Source organism: Capricornis sumatraensis, chromosome 20 (assembly GCF_032405125.1).
Source record: "Capricornis sumatraensis isolate serow.1 chromosome 20, serow.2, whole genome shotgun sequence".
Taxonomy (NCBI): domain Eukaryota; kingdom Metazoa; phylum Chordata; class Mammalia; order Artiodactyla; family Bovidae; genus Capricornis; species Capricornis sumatraensis.
The window spans coordinates 826,741-842,235 of record NC_091088.1 but is presented as its reverse complement, the minus strand read 5'-3'; positions in this window follow the sequence as shown (position 1 = coordinate 842,235).

Below are 15,495 nucleotides of genomic sequence, written 5' to 3'. Positions count from 1 at the left end.
CGCCAAAGTACTGATTGCAGCCGCACGCAGCTGGGCTGCCTTCTCTTGTACTGAGGAGGCACGCTTCCGGCATGCTGTAAACTAGGCTTCCCGGGGTGGGCGCCCCGCGCCTCCTACAGGTCTTAGCTTAGGAGCTGCTTCCCTGAGCTGGGGCTGTGGAAGGGAGTCCAGACTCTCAATGGCAGGCCCCAACCACCTGCACACGTCTCTGCTGGGGAGGAGAGTACTAGGGAATTGACGTCTGTCAGGAACTTTCTGGGCGCTCACCGAGTCAGCCTCCGCATGTGTGGGGCTGTAGACCCCAGCCAGTGGCCCTGAGAGCCTTGTGCTCTCCGTGCTGTGCTGAGTCTGGTCGGTCAAGCAACCGCTGGAGGAGCCCTGTAGTTGCCCTCCCATTGCATCTAAAAGAGCCCTCACTGCTGGAACGCTTAGCAGTGTGCAACCCACTGGCAACTAAGCCCTCCACAAGAACGCCTGGAGACTAAGTGAAAAGGTAAGGCAGGAGTGGAGCTGAGGCCAGGAAGGCGCCAGTAGCATCTGGCAGTCTCACGCAGCCTTCTCCTTCCTGGACTGGAAGCCTAGTCACGAGGCAACTCTGGGCAAGGCTCGCCCAGGGCAGCGCAGTCTGACGCCAACAACTCTGCCAGATTGGGACTCAGAGCAGAGCTGGAGCTCTGCCGTACTGGAGGCGCACTCGGCTCCGCCAAAGCAGTGAATGCAGCCGCACACAGCAGGGCTGCCTTCTCTTCTCCCGAGGAGGCTCGCTTCCCACATGCTGTAAACTAGGCTTCCAGGTGGGGCCCCCCGCGCCTCCCACAGGTCTTGACTCAGGAGCTGCTTTCCTGAGCTGAGGCTGTGGACGGGAACCCAGACACGCAGAGGCAGGCCCCAACCACCTGCACTCGTCTCTGCAGGGGAGGAAAGCACTTGGGAAATGACGTCTGTCAGGCACCTTCTGGGCGTTCCCGGAGTTCCCCTCCGGTGTGTGAGGCTGCAGACCCCAGGCAGGGGCACTCTGAGCCTTGTGCTCTCCGTGCTGTGCTGAGTCTGGGCGGTCAAGCAACCGCTGGAGGAGCCCTGCAGTTGCCCTCCCATTGCCTCTAATAGAGCCCTCACTGCTGGAGCGCTTGGCAGTGTGCAACCCACCGGCAACTAAGCCCTCCACAAGAACGCCTGGGGACTAGGTGCAAAGGCAAGGCAGGAGTGGAGCTGAGGCCAGGAAGGCGCCAGGAGTATCTCCCAGTCTCGCGCATCCTGCTCCTTCCTGGACTGGAAGCCTAGCTGCGAGGCAAGTCTGGGCAAGGCTCGCCCAGGACAGAGCAGCCTCACGCCAGCAACTCTGCCAGATCGGGCCTCTGAGCAGAGCTGGAGCTCTGCCGTACTGGAGCCGCACTCGGCTCCGCCAAAGCAGTGAATGCAGCCGCACACAGCAGGGCTGCCTTCTCTTCTCCCGAGGAGGCTCGCTTCCCGCATGCTGTAAACTAGGCTTCCAGGCGGGGCCCCCTGCGCCTCCCACAGGTCTTGGCTCAGGAGCTGTTTCCCTGAGCTGGGACTGTGGACGGGAGCCCAGATACGCAGGGGCAGGCCCAAACCACCTGCACACGTCTCTGCTGGGGAGGAGAGCACTAGGGAAATGACGTCTGTCAGGCACCTTCTGGGCGCTCACCGAGTCAGCCTCGGCGTGTGTGGGGCTGCAGACCCCAGCCAGGGGCCCTGTGAGCCTTGTGCTTTCCGTGCTGTGCAGAGTCTGGGCGGTCAAGCAAACACAAGAGGCGACTTGCAGTAGCCCTCCCTTTGCCTCTAATAGAGCCCTGACGGCTGGAGCGCTTGGCAGTGTGCAACCCACCGGCAACTAAGCCCTCCACAGGAACGCCTGGGGACTAGGTGCAAAGGCAAGGCAGGAGTGGAGCTGAGGCCAGGAAGGCGCGAGTAGCATCTCCCTGTCTCGCGCAGCCCGCTCCTTCCTGGACTGGAAGACTATGTGTGAGGCAAGTCTTTGCAAGGCTCGCCCAGGACAGAGCAGCCTAACGCCAGCAACTCTGTTAGATCGGGCCTCTGAGCAGAGCTGGAGCTCTGCCGTACTGGCGGCGCACTCGGCTCCGCCAAAGCAGTGAATGCAGCCGCACACAGCAGGGCTGCCTTCTCTTCTCCCGAGGAGGATCGCTTCCCGCATGCTGTAAACTAGGCTTCCAGGCGGGGCCACCTGCGCCTCCCACAGGTCTTGGCTCAGGAGCAGCTTCCCTGAGCTGGGGCTGTGGACGGGAGCCCAGACACGCAGGGGCAGGCCCCAGGCACCGGCACACGTCTCTGCTGGAGAGGAGAGCACTAGGAAAATGACGTCTGTCAGGCACCTTCTGGGCGCTCCCGGAGTTCAGCTCCGGTGTGTGGGGCTGCAGACCCCAGCCAGGGGCCCTGTGAGCCTTGTGCTCTCCGGGCTGTGCTGAGTCTGGGCGGTCAAGCAACCGCTGGAGGAGCCCTGCAGTTGCCCTCCCATTGCCTCTAATAGAGCCCTCACTGCTGGAGCGCTTGGCAGTGTGCAACCCACCGGCAACTAAGCCCTCCACAAGAACGCCTGGGGACTAGGTGCAAAGGCAAGGCAGGAGTGGAGCTGAGGCCAGGAAGGCGCGAGTAGCATCTCCCAGTCTCGCGCTGCCCGCTCCTGTCTGGACTGGAAGCCTAACGCGAGGCAAGTATGGGAGAGGCTCGCCCAGGACACAGCAGCCTCACGCCAGCAACTATGAGAGATCGGGCCTTTGAGCAGAGCTGGAGCTCTGCCGTACTGGAGGGGCACTCGGCTCCGCCAAAGTACTGATTGCAGCTGCACGCAGCTGGGCTGCCTTCTCTTGTACTGAGGAGGTTCGCTTCATGCATGCTATAAACTGGGCTTCCAGGCGGGGGCGCCCACCGCCTCCTACAGGTCTTAGCTGAGGAGCTGCTTCCCTGAGCTGGGGCTGTGGACGGGAATCCAGACACTCAAGGGCAGGCCCCAACCACCTGCACACGTCTCTGCTGGGGAGGAGAGCACTAGGGAAATGACGTCTGTCAGGCACCTTCTGGGCGCTCCCAGAGTTCCCCTCCGGGGTGTGGGGCTGCGGAACTCAGCCAGGGGCCCTGTGAGCCTTGTGCTTTCCGTGCTGTGCAGAGTCTGGGCGGTCAAGCAAACGCAAGAGGCGACTTGCAGTAGCCATCCCTTTGCCTTTAATAGAGCCCTCACTGCTGGAGCGCTTGGCAGTGTGCAACCCACCGGCAACTAAGCCTTTCAGAAGAATGCCTGGGGACTAGGTGCAAAGGCAAGGCAGGAGTGGAGCTGAGGCCAGGAAGGCGCCAGTAGCATCTCCCAGTCTCATGCAGCCTGCTCCTATCTGGACTGGAAGCCTAACGTGCGGCAAGTCTGGGAAAGGCTCGCCCAGGGAAGAGCAGCCTCACGCCAGCAACTCTGCCAGATCGGGCCTCTGAGCAGAGCTGGAGCTCTGCCGTACTGGAGGCGCACTTAGCTCCGCCAAAGCAGTGAATGCAGCCGCACACAGCAGGGCTGCCTTCTCTTCTCCCGAAGGCTCGCTTCCCGCATGCTGTAAACTAGGCTTCCAGAAGGGGCCACCTGCGCCTCCCACAGGTCTTGGCTCAGGAGCTGCTTCCCTGAGCTGGGGCTGTGGACGGGAATCCAGACACGCAGGGGCAGGCCCAAACCACCTGCACACGTCTCTGCTGGGGAGGAGAGCACTAGGGAAATGACGTCTGTCAGGCACCTTCTGGGCGCTCACCGAGTCAGCCTCGGCGTGTGTGGGGCTGCAGACCCCAGCCAGGGGCCCTGTGAGCCTTGTGCTCTCCGTGCTGTGCTGAGTCTGGGCGGTCAAGCAACCGCTGGAGGAGCCCTGCAGTTGCCCTCCCATTGCCTCTAATAGAGCCCTCACTGCTGGAGCGCTTGGCAGTGTGCAACCCACCGGCAACTAAGCCCTCCACAAGAACGCCTGGGGACTAGGTGCAAAGGCAAGGCAGGAGTGGAGCTGAGGCCAGGGTGGCGCCAGTAGAATCTCCCAGTCTCGCGCACGGTGCTCATTCCTGGACTGGAAGCCTAGCCGCGAGGCAAGTCTGGGCAAGGCTCGCCCAGGGCAGATCAGCCTCACTCCAGCAGCTCTGCCAGATCGGGCCTCTGAGCAGAGCTGGAGCTCTGCCGTACTGGAGCCGCACTCGGCTCCGCCAAGCAGTGAATGCATCCACACGCAGCAGGGCTGCCTTCTCTTCTCCCGAGCAGGCTCGCTTCCCGCATGCTGTAAACTAGGCTACCAGGCAGGGCCCCCTGCGCCTCCCACAGGTCTTGGCTGAGGAGCTGCTTCCCTGAGCTGGGGCTGTGGACGGGAGCCCAGACACGCAGGGGCAGGCCCCAAGCACCTGCACACGTCTCTGCTGTGGAGGAGAGCACTAGGGAAACGACGTCTGTCAGGCACCTTCTGGGCGCTCACCGAGTCAGTTTCCGCGTGTGTGGTGCTGCAGACCCCAGCCAGGGGCCCTGTGAGCCTTGGGCTCTCCGTGCTGTGCTGAGTCTGGGTGGTCAAGCAACCGCAAGAGGAAACTTGCAGATGCCCTCTCTTTGCCTCTAATAGAGCCCTCACTGCTGGAGCGCTTGGCAGTGTGCAACACACCGGCAACTAAGACGTCCACAAGAACGCCTGGGGACTAGGTGCAAAGGCAAGGCAGGAGTGGAGCTGAGGCCAGGAAGGCGCCAGTAGCATCTCCCAGTCTCGCGCAGCCCGCTCCTTTCTGGACAGGAAGCTTACGCGAGGCAAGTCTGGGCAAGGCTCGCCCAGGGCACAACAGCCTCAAGGAAGCAACTCTGCCAGATCGGGCCTCTGAGCAGAGCTGGAGCTCTGCCGTACTGGAGGCGCACTCGGCTCCGCCAAAGCAGTGAAAGCAGCCGCACACAGTAGGGCTGCCTTCTCTTCTCCCGAGGAGGCTCGCTTCCCGCATGCTTTAACTAGGCTTCCAGGCGGGGCCCCCTGCACCTCCCACAGGTCTTGGCTCAGGAGCTGCTTCCCTGAGCTGGGGCTGTGGACGGGAGCCCAGACACGCAGGGGCAGGCCCAAACCACCTGCCACGTCTCTGCTGGCGAGGAGAGCACTAGGGAAATGATGTCTGTCAGACACCTTCTGGGCGCTCACCGAGTCAGCCTCCGCGTGTGTGGGGCTGCAGACCCCAGCCAGGGGCCCTGTGAGCCTTGTGCTTTCCGTGCTGTGCAGAGTCTGGGCGGTCAAGCCAACGCAAGAGGCGACTTGCAGTAGCCCTCCCTTTGCCTCTAATAGAGCCCTCACGCTTGGAGCGCTTGGCAGTGTGCAACCCACCGGCAACTAAGCCGTTCACAAGAACGCCTGGGGACTAGGTGCAAAGGCAAGGCAGGAGTGGAGCTGAGGCCAGGAAGGCGCGAGTAGCATCTCCCAGTCTCGCGCAGCCCGCTCCTTCCTGGACTGGAAGCCTATGTGTGAGGCAAGTCTGGGAAAGGCTCCCCCAGGACAGAGCAGCCTTACGCCAGCAACTCTGTCAGATCGGGCCTCTGAGCAGAGCTGGAGCTCTGCCGTACTGGAAGGGCACTCGGCTCCGCCAAAGCAGTGATTGCAGCCGCACGCAGCTGGGCTGCCTTCTCTTCTACCGAGGAGGCTCGCTTCCCGCATGCTGTGCACTAGGCTTCCAGGCGGGGGCGCCCTGCTCCTCCTACAGGTCTTAGCTGAAGAACTGCTTCCCTGAGCTGGGGCTGTGGAAGGGAGTCCAGACACTCAAGGGCAGGCCCCAACCACCTGCACACGTCTCTGCTGGGGAGGAGAGCACTAGGGAAATGACGTCTGTCAGGCACCTTCTGGGCGCTCCCGGAGTTCCCCTCCGGTGTGTGGGGCTGCAGACCCCAGCCAGGGGCCCTGTAAGCCTTGTACTTTACGTGCTGTGCTGAGTCTGGGTGGTCAAGCAAACGCAAGAGGCGACTTGCATTAGCCCTCCCTTTGCCTCTAATAGAGCCCTCACGGCTGGAGCGCTTGGCAGTGTGCAACCCACCGGCAACTAAGCCTTTCACAAGAACGCCTGGGGACTAGGTGCAAAGGCAAGGCAGGAATGGAGCTGAGGCCAGGAAAGCGCCAGTAGCATCTCCCACTCTCACGCAGCCTGCTCCTTCCTGGACTGGAAGCCTAGCCGCGAGGCAAGTCTGGGCAAGGCTCGCCCTGGGCAGAGCAGCCTCACGCCAGCAAGTCTGCCAGATCGGGCCTCTGAGCAGAGCTGGAGCTCTGCCGTACTGGAGGGGCACTCGGCTCCGCCAAAGCAGTGATTGCAGCCGCACGCAGCTGGGCTGGCTCCTCTTCTCCCGAGGAGACTCGCTTCCCGCATGCTGTAAACTAGGCTTCCAGGCGGGGCCCCCTGCGCCTCCCACAGGTCTTGGCTCAGGAGCTTCTTCCCGGAGCTGGGGCTGTGTATGGGAGCTCAGACACGCAGGGGCAGGCCCTAACCACCTGCACACGTCTCTGCCTGGGAGGAGAGCACTAGGGAAATGACGGCACTCAGGCACCTTCTGGGCGCTCCCGGAGTTCACCTCCGGTGTGTGGGGCTGCAGACCCCAGCCAGGGGCCCTGTGAGCCTTGTGCTCTCTGTGCTGTGCTGAGTCTGGGCGGTAAAGCAACCGCTGGAGGAGCCATGCAGTTGCCCTCCCATTGCCTCTAATAGAGCCCTCACGGCTGGAGCGCTTGGCAGTGTGCAACCCACCGGCAACTAAGCCCTCCACAAGAACGCCTGGGGACTAGGTGCAAAGGCAAGGCAGGAGTGGAGCTGAGGCCAGGAAGGCGCCAGTAGCATCTTCCAGTCTCGCGCAGCCTGCTCCTTCCTGGACTGGAAGCCTAGCCGCGAGGCAAGTCTGGGCAAGGTTCGCCCAGGGCAGAGCAGCCTCACGCCAGCAGCTCTGCCAGATCTGGCCTTGAGCATAGCTGGAGCTCTGCCGTACTGGAGGGGTACTCGGCTCCGCCGAAGCAGTGATGCAGCTGCACACAGCTGGGCTGCCTCCCCTTCTCCCAAGGACGCTCGCTTCCCGCATGCTGTAAACTGGGCTTCCAGGCGGGGACCCTGCGCCTCCCACAGGTCTTGGCTGAGGAGCTGCTTCCCTGAGGTGGGGCTGTGGACGGGAGCCCAGACACGCAGGGGCAGGCCCCAACCACCTGCACATGTCTCTGCTGGGGAGGAGAGCACTAGGGAAATGACGTCTGTCAGGCACCTTCTGGGCGCTCACCGAGTCAGCCTCCGCGTGAGTTGGACTGCAGACCCCAGCCAGGGGCCCTGTGAGCCTTCTGGTCTCCATGCTGTGCTGAGTCTGGGCGGTCAAGCCACCGCTGGAGGAGCCCTGCAGTTGCCCTCCCATTGCCTCTAATAGAGCCCTCACTGCTGGAGCGCTTGGCAATGTGCAACCCACTGGCAACTAACCCCTCCATAAGAACGCCTGGGGACTAGGTGCAAAGGCAAGGCAGGAGTGGAGCTGAGGCCAGGAAGGCGCCTGGAGCATCTCCCAGTCTCCCGCAGCCTGCTCCTTCCTGGACTGGAAGCCTAGCCGCGAGGCAAGTCTGGGCAAGGCTCGCCCAGGGCAGAGCAGCCTCACGCCAGCAACTCTGCCAGATCGGGCCTCTGAGCAGAGCTGGAGCTCTGCCGTACTGGAGGCGCACTCGGCTCCACCAAAGCAGTGAATGCAGCCACACACAGCAGGGCTGCCTTCTCTTCTTCCGAGGAGGCTCGCTTCCCACATCCTGTAAACTAGGCTTCCAGGCGGGGCCCCCTGCGCCTCCCACAGGTCTTGGCTCAGGAGCTGCTTCCCTGAGCTGGGGCTGTGGACGGGAGCCCAGACACGCAGGGGTAGGCCCAAACCACCTGCACATGTCTCTGCTGGGGAGGAGAGCACTAGGGAAATGACGTCTGTCAGGCACCTTCTGGGCGCTCACCGAGTCATCCTCTGCGTGTGTGGGGCTGCAGACCCCAGCCAGGGGCCCTGTGAGCCTTGTGCTTTCCGTGCTGTGCTGAGTCTGGGCTGTCAAGCAACCGTAAGAATAGAATTCCAGTTGCCCTCACTTTGCCTCTAATAGAGCCCTCAAGCTGGAGCGCTTGGCAGTGTGCAACACACCGGCAACTAAGCCCTCCACAAGAACGCCTGGGGACTAGGTGCAAAGGCAAGGCAGGAGTGGAGCTGAGGCCAGGAAGGCGCCAGTAGCATCTCCCAGTCTCGCGCAGCCTGCTCCTTCCTGGACTGGAAGACTAACCGCGAGGCAAGTATTGGCAAGGCTCGCCCAGGGTAGAGCAACCTTACGCCAGCAACTCTGCCAGATCGGGCCTCTGAGCAGAGCTGGAGCTCTGCAGTACTGGAGGCGCACTTTGCTCCGCCAAAGCAGTGAATGCGGACGCACACAGCAGGGCTGCCTTCTCTTCTCCCGAGGAGGCTTGCTTCCCGCATGCTGTAAACTAGGCTTCCAGGCTGGGCCCCCTGCGCATCCCACATGTCTTGGCTTAGGAGCTGCTTCCCTAAGCTGGGGCTGTGGACGGGAGCCCAGACACGCAGGGGCAGGCCCCAACCACCTGCACACGTCTCTGCTGGGGAGGAGAGCACTAGGGAAATGACGTCTGTCAGGCACCTTCTGGGCGCTCACCGAGTCAGCCTCCGCGTGTGTGGGGCTGCAGACCCCAGCCAGGGGCCCTGTGATCCTTGTGCTCTCCGTGCTGTGCTGAGTCTGGGCGGTCAAGCAACCGTAAGAATAGACTTCCAGTTGCCCTCACTTGGCCTCTAATAGAGCCCTCAAGCTGGAGCGCTTGGCAGTGTGCAACCCACTGGCAACTAAGTCCTCCACAAGAACTCCTGGGGTCTAGGTGCAAAGGCAAGGCAGGAGTGGAGCTGAGGCCAGGAAGGCGCCAGTAGCATCTCCCAGTCTCGCGCAGCCCGCTCCTTTCTGGACTGGAAGCCTAGCCGCGAGGCAAGTCTGGGCAAGGCTCGCCCAGGGCAGAGCAGCCTCACGCCAGCACTCTGCCAGATCGGGCCTCTGAGCAGAGCTGGAACTCTGACGTAGTGGAAGCGCACTCGGCTCCGCCCAAGCAGTGATTGCAGCCCAAAGCATCTGGGCTGCCTCAACCTCTCCCAAGGAGGCTCGCTTCCGACATGCTGTGCACTAGGATTCCAGGCGGGGGCGCCCCGCGCCTCCTACAGGTCTTGGCTGAGGAGCTGCTTCCCTGAGCTGGGGCTGTGGTCAGGAGCCCAGACACGCAGGGGCAGGCCCAAACCACCTGCACACGTCTCTGCTGGGGAGGAGAGCACTAGGGAAATGACGTCTGTCAGGCACCTTCTGGGCGCTCACCGAGTCAGCTTCCGCGTGTGTGGGGCTGCAGACCCCAGCCAGGAGCCCTGTGAGCCTTGTGCTCTCCGTGCTGTGCTGAGTCTGGGCGGTCAAGCAACCGCTGGAGGAGCCCTGCAGTTGCCCTCCCATGGCCTCTAATAGAGCCCTCACTGCTGGAGCGCTTGGCAGTGTGCAACACACCGGCAACTAAGCCCTCCACAAGAACGCCTGGGGACTAGGTGCAAAGGCAAGGCAGGAGTGGAGCTGAGGCCAGGAAGGCGCCAGTAGCATCTCCCAGTCTCGCGCAGCCCGCTCCTTTCTGGACTGGAAGCCGAGCCTCGAGGCAAGTCTGGGCAAGGCTCGCCCAGGCCAGAGCAGCCTCACGCCAGCACTCTGCCAGATCGGGCCTCTGAGCAGAGCTGGAGCTCTCTCGTACTGGAGGCGCACTCGGCTCCGCCAAAGCAGTGAATGCAGCCGCACACAGCAGGGCTGCTTTCTCTTCTCCCGAGGAGGCTCGCTTCCCGCATGCTGTAAACTAGGCTTCCAGGCGGGGCCCCCTGCGCCTCCCACAGGTCTTGGCTCAGGAGTTGCTTCCCTGAGCTGGGGCTGTGGTGGGGAGCCCAGACACGCAGGGGCAGGCCCCAACCACCTGCACACGTCTCTGCTGGGGAGGAGAGCACTAGGGAAATGAGGTCTGTCAGGCACCTTCTGGGCGCTCCCGGAGTTAAACTTCGGTGTGTGGGGCTGCAGACCCCAGCCTGGGGCCCTGTGAGCCTTGTGCTCTCCGTGCTGTGCTGAGTCTGGGCGGTCAAGCAACCGCTGGAGGAGCCCTGCAGTTGCCCTCCCATTGCCTCTAATAGAGCCCTCACTGCTGGAGCGCTTGGCAGTGTACAACCCAATGGCAACTAAGCCCTCCACAAGAACGCCTGGGGACTAGGTGCAAAGGCAAGGTAGGAGTGGAGCTGAGGCCAGGAAGGCGCCAGTAGCATCTCCCAGTCTCACGCAGCCCGCTCCTTTCGGGACTGGAACCCTAACATGCGGCAAGTCTGGGCAAGGCTCGCCCAGGGCACAGCAGCCTCACGCCAGTAACTCTGAGAGATCGGGCCTTGGAGCAGAGCTGGAGCTCTGCCATACTGGAGGGGCACTCGGCTCCGCCAAAGTACTGATTGCAGCCGCACGCAGCTCGGCTGCCTTCTCTTGTACTGAGGAGGCTCGCTTCCGGCATGCTGTAAACTAGGCTTCCCGACGGGGGCGTCCCGCGCCTCCTACAGGTCTTAGCTGAGGAGCTGCTTCCCTGAGCTGGGGCTGTGGAAGGGAGTCCAGACACTCAAGGGCAGGCCCCAACCACCTGCACACGTCTCTGCTGGGGAGGAGAGCACTAGGGAAATGACGTATGTCAGGCACCTTCTGGACGCTCCCGGAGTTCCCCTCCGGTGTGTGGGGCTGCAGACCCCAGCCAGGGGCCCTGTAAGCCTTGTACTTTACGTGCTGTGCTGAGTCTTTGTGGTCAAGCAAACGCAAGAGGCGACTTGCATTAGCCCTCCCTTTGCCTCTAATAGAGCCCTCACGGCTGGAGCGCTTGGCAGTGTGCAACCCACCGGCAACTAAGCCTTTCACAAGAACGCCTGGGGACTAGGTGCAAAGGCAAGACAGGAGTGGAGCTGAGGCCAGGAAAGCGCCAGTAGCATCTCCCACTCTCGCGCAGCCTGCTCCTTCCTGGACTGGAAGCCTAGCCGCGAGGCAAGTCTGGGCAAGGCTCGCCCTGGGCAGAGCAGCCTCACGCCAGCAACTCTGCCAGATCGGGCCTCTGAGCAGAGCTGGAGCTCTGCCGTACTGGAGGGGCACTCGGCTCCGCCAAAGCAGTGATTGCAGCCGCACGCAGCTTGGCTGGCTCTTCTTCTCCCGAGGAGACTCGCTTCCCGCATGCTGTAAACTGGGCTTCCAGGCGGGGCCCCCTGCGCCTCCCACAGGTCTTGGCTCAGGAGCTGCTTCCCGGAGCTGGGGCTGTGTACGGGAGCTCAGACACGCAGGGGCAGGCCCTAACCACCTGCACACGTCTCTGCCTGGGAGGAGAGCACTAGGGAAATGACGGCACTCAGGCACCTTCTGGGCGCTCCCGGAGTTCACCTCCGGTGTGTGGGGCTGCAGACCCCAGCCAGGGGCCCTGTGAGCCTTGTGCTCTCTGTGCTGTGCTGAGTCTGGGCGGTAAAGCAACCGCTGGAGGAGCCATGCAGTTGCCCTCCCATTGCCTCTAATAGAGCCCTCACTGCTGGAGCGCTTGGCAGTGTGCAACCCACCGGCAACTAAGCCCTCCACAAGAACGCCTGGGGACTAGGTGCAAAGGCAAGGCAGGAGTGGAGCTGAGGCCAGGAAGGCGCCAGTAGCATCTTCCAGTCTCGCGCAGCCTGCTCCTTCCTGGACTGGAAGCCTAGCCGCGAGGCAAATCTGGGCAAGGTTCGCCCAGGGCAGAGCAGCCTCACGCCAGCAGCTCTGCCAGATCTGGCCTTGAGCATAGCTGGAGCTCTGCCGTACTGGAGGGGTACTCGGCTCCGCCGAAGCAGTGATGCAGCTGCACACAGCTGGGCTGCCTCCCCTTCTCCCAAGGACGCTCGCTTCCCGCATGCTGTAAACTGGGCTTCCAGGCGGGGACCCTGCGCCTCCCACAGGTCTTGGCTGAGGAGCTGCTTCCCTGAGGTGAGGCTGTGGACGGGAGCCCAGACACGCAGGGGCAGGCCCCAACCACCTGCACATGTCTCTGCTGGGGAGGAGAGCACTAGGGAAATGACGTCTGTCAGGCACCTTCTGGGCGCTCACCGAGTCAGCCTCCGCGTGTGTTGGACTGCAGACCCCAGCCAGGGGCCCTGTGAGCCTTCTGGTCTCCATGCTGTGCTGAGTCTGGGCGGTCAAGCCACCGCTGGAGGAGCCCTGCAGTTGCCCTCCCATTGCCTCTAATAGAGCCCTCACTGCTGGAGCGCTTGGCAATGTGAAACACACTGGCAACTAACCCCTCCACAAGAACGCCTGGGGACTAGGTGCAAAGGCAAGGCAGGAGTGGAGCTGAGGCCAGGAAGGCGCCAGTAGCATCTCCCAGTCTCCCGCAGCCTGCTCCTTCCTGGACTGGAAGCCTAGCCGCGAGGCAAGTCTGGGCAAGGCTCGCCCAGGGCAGAGCAGCCTCACGCCAGCAACTCTGCCAGATCGGGCCTCTGAGCAGAGCTGGAGCTCTGCCGTACTGGAGGCGCACTCGGCTCCACCAAAGCAGTGAATGCAGCCACACACAGCAGGGCTGCCTTCTCTTCTTCCGAGGAGGCTCGCTTCCCACATCCTGTAAACTAGGCTTCCAGGCGGTGCCCCCTGCGCCTCCCACAGGTCTTGGCTCAGGAGCTGCTTCCCTGAGCTGGGGCTGTGGACGGGAGCCCAGACACGCAGGGGTAGGCCCAAACCACCTGCACATGTCTCTGCTGGGGAGGAGAGCACTAGGGAAATGACGTCTGTCAGGCAACTTCTGGGCGCTCACCGAGTCATCCTCCGCGTGTGTGGGGCTGCAGACCCCAGCCAGGGGCCCTGTGAGCCTTGTGCTTTCCGTGCTGTGCTGAGTCTGGGCGGTCAAGCAACCGCATAAGGAAACTTTAAGTTGCCCTCCCTTTGCCTGTAATAGAGTCCTCACTGCTGGAGCGCTTGGCAGTGTTCAACCCACCGGCAACTAAGCCTTTCACAAGAACGCCTGGGGACTAGGTGCAAAGGCAAGGCAGGAGTGGAGCTGAGGCCAGGAAGGCCTCAGTAGCATCTCCCAGTCTCGCGCAGCCTGCTCCTTCCTGGACTGGAAGCCTAACCGCAAGGCAAGTCTGGGCAAAGCTTGCCCTGGGCAGAACAGCCTCACGCCAGCAACTCTGCCAGATCGGGCCTCTGAGCAGAGCTGGAGCTCTGCCGAAATGGAGGGGCACTCGGCTCCCCCAAAGCAGTGATTGCAGCTGCACGCAGCTGGGCTGCCTCCCCTTCTCTCAAGGAGGCTCGCTTCCCGCATGCTGTAAACTAGGTTTCCAGACGGGGCCCCCTGCGCCTCAAACAGGTCTTGGCTTAGGAGCTGCTTCCCTGAGCTGGGGCTGTGGACGGGAGCCCAGAAACGCAGGGGCAGGCCCTAACCACCTGCACACGTCTCTGCTGGGGAGGAGAGCACTAGGGAAATGACGTCTGTCAGGCACCATCTGGGCGCTCACCGAGTCAGCCTCCGCGTGTGTGGGGCTGCAGACCCCAGCCAGTGGCCCTGTGAGCCTTGTGCTCTCCGTACTGTGCTGAGTCTGGGCGGTCAAGCAACCGCTGGAGGAGCCCTGCAGTTGCCCTCCCATTACCACTAATAGAGCCCTCACTGCTGGAGCTCGGGGCAGTGTGCAACCCACCGGCAACTAAGCCCTCCACAAGAACGCCTGGGGACAAAGTGCAAAGGCAAGGCAGGAGTGGAGCTGAGGCCAGGAAGGCGCCCGTAACATCTCCCAGTCTAGCGCAGCCTGCTCCTTTCTGGACTGGAAGCCTAACACGAGGCAAGTCTGGGCAAGGCTCGCCCAGGGCACAGCAGCCTCACGCCAGCAACTCTGAGAGATCGGGCCTTTGAGCAGAGCTGGAGCTCTGCCGTACTGGAGGGGCACTCGGCTCTGCCAAAGTACTGATTGCAGCAGCACGCAGCTGGGCTGCCTTCTCTTGTCCTGAGGAGGGTCGCTACCGGCATGCTGTAAACTAGGCTTCCCGGTGGGGGCGCCCCGCGCCTCCAAAGATCTTAGCTGAGGAGCTGCTTCCCTGAGCTGGGGCTGTGGAAGGGAGTCCAGACACTCAAGATCGGGCGCCAACCACCTGCACACGTCTCTGCTGGGGAGGAGAACACTAGGGAAATGACGTCTGTCAGGCACCTTCTGGGTGCTCCAGGAGTTCGACTCCGGTGTGTGGGGCTGCAGACCCCAGCCAGGGGCCCTGTAAGCCTTGTGCTTTCCGTGCTGTGCTGAGTCTGGGCGTCAAGCAAACGCAAGAGGCGACTTGCAGTTGCCCTCCCATTACCACTAATAGAGCCCTCACTGCTGGAGCGCGTGGCAGTGTGCAACCCACCGGCAACTAAGCCCTCCACAAGAACGCCTGGGGACTAGGTGCAAAGGCAAGGCAGGAGTGGAGCTGAGGCCAGGAAGTTGCCAGTAGCATCTCCCAGTCTCGCGCAGCCCGCTCCTTTCTGGACTGAAATCCTAACGCGAGGCAAGTCTGGGCAAGGCTGGCCCAGGGCACAGCAGCCTCACGCCAGCAACTCTGAGAGAACGGGCCTTTGAGCAGAGCTGAAGCTCTGCCATACTGGAGGGGCACTCGGCTCCGCCAAAGTACTGATTGCAGCCGCACGCAGCTGGGCTGCCTTCTCTTGTACTGAGGAGGCACGCTTCCGGCATGCTGTAAACTAGGCTTCCCGGGGTGGGCGCCCCGCGCCTCCTACAGGTCTTAGCTTAGGAGCTGCTTCCCTGAGCTGGGGCTGTGGAAGGGAGTCCAGACTCTCAATGGCAGGCCCCAACCACCTGCACACGTCTCTGCTGGGGAGGAGAGTACTAGGGAATTGACGTCTGTCAGGAACTTTCTGGGCGCTCACCGAGTCAGCCTCCGCATGTGTGGGGCTGTAGACCCCAGCCAGTGGCCCTGAGAGCCTTGTGCTCTCCGTGCTGTGCTGAGTCTGGTCGGTCAAGCAACCGCTGGAGGAGCCCTGTAGTTGCCCTCCCATTGCATCTAAAAGAGCCCTCACTGCTGGAACGCTTAGCAGTGTGCAACCCACTGGCAACTAAGCCCTCCACAAGAACGCCTGGAGACTAAGTGAAAAGGTAAGGCAGGAGTGGAGCTGAGGCCAGGAAGGCGCCAGTAGCATCTGGCAGTCTCACGCAGCCTTCTCCTTCCTGGACTGGAAGCCTAGTCACGAGGCAACTCTGGGCAAGGCTCGCCCAGGGCAGCGCAGTCTGACGCCAACAACTCTGCCAGATTGGGACTCAGAGCAGAGCTGGAGCTCTGCCGTACTGGAGGCGCACTCGGCTCCGCCAAAGCAGTGAATGCAGCCGCACACAGCAGGGCTGCCTTCTCTTCTCCCGAGGAGGCTCGCTTCCCACATGCTGTAAACTAGGCTTCCAGGTGGGGCCCCCCGCGCCTCCCACAGGTC